The 773-nt window shown below is 49.5% G+C and overlaps 1 pseudogene; it reads right to left on the reverse strand.

The window, feature by feature from the left end:
* LOC116070912 lies at positions 1 to 519 on the reverse strand (annotated as a pseudogene).
* Positions 520 to 773: the final 254 nt, after the last annotated feature.

The following is a 773-nucleotide window of genomic DNA, read 5'->3' on the forward strand; positions in this document are numbered from 1 at the left end:
TTAAAGGCCAAGCCACTTAAAGAGATGCTCGTCCAGAGATGGCTAATGCATAACAGTCTGTGCTGGGTATGGAACTGCTAGTCTATGGAGGTTGGTCAGGGCATTGTCCATCTTCTTGATGATCTTCAATCCAGGAAGTGGTTTTCCAAGAAGTGACAGAGATGAGGGTCTATGAGGGCAGCACCTAGGGAATGAAGACCCAAAATGCTTGGTTCAGGTTACTCTCCAGGGCTGAGGCAACTTCCATGGACTCCTGTGTTTTGCCCCACTAATTTTGAAATGGCCTCTGCACATCCTGGAAGAGTACTCTGGCCCAGGGTTTGTTATGCAACTTGAAGAGACAATGGGCATCCTCCTGCTTCTCCTCGGCCAATTCATGGAAGAAGTGGCCCACACCAGAGTCGTGTCATCCTGATCAAAATAGAAGCCCAGAGAGAGGTAGGTGTAGGAGGCCGCCAGGTGCAAGTTGACCTGGTGGTTCACAGCAGCCTCCTAATTCTGAGGAGTCTGAGAGGTCATGGCCGATTTGGAGTATGGAGTTAATCATGAAGAGATGGTGCTGACTTGTTCTAGGAGCTGAAGGAGGTTAGGAGATGATCTCTGAGGCTGCCTGCAGCTGGAGAGACTGGAAGGTGGCTGGAAGCTAACAAAGAGAGAGTCCCATCCAAACACTGTTGAAGCAAGACACATATCCATGGGATCTCCAAGGAGCTGCCCCTTCTTTCTTATTGGAATCTTGCTGTGTAGCCCGCACTGACCTTGAATTCACCATT

Source organism: Mastomys coucha, unplaced genomic scaffold, assembly GCF_008632895.1.
Source record: "Mastomys coucha isolate ucsf_1 unplaced genomic scaffold, UCSF_Mcou_1 pScaffold22, whole genome shotgun sequence".
In the NCBI taxonomy this organism is placed as follows: Eukaryota; Metazoa; Chordata; class Mammalia; order Rodentia; family Muridae; genus Mastomys; species Mastomys coucha.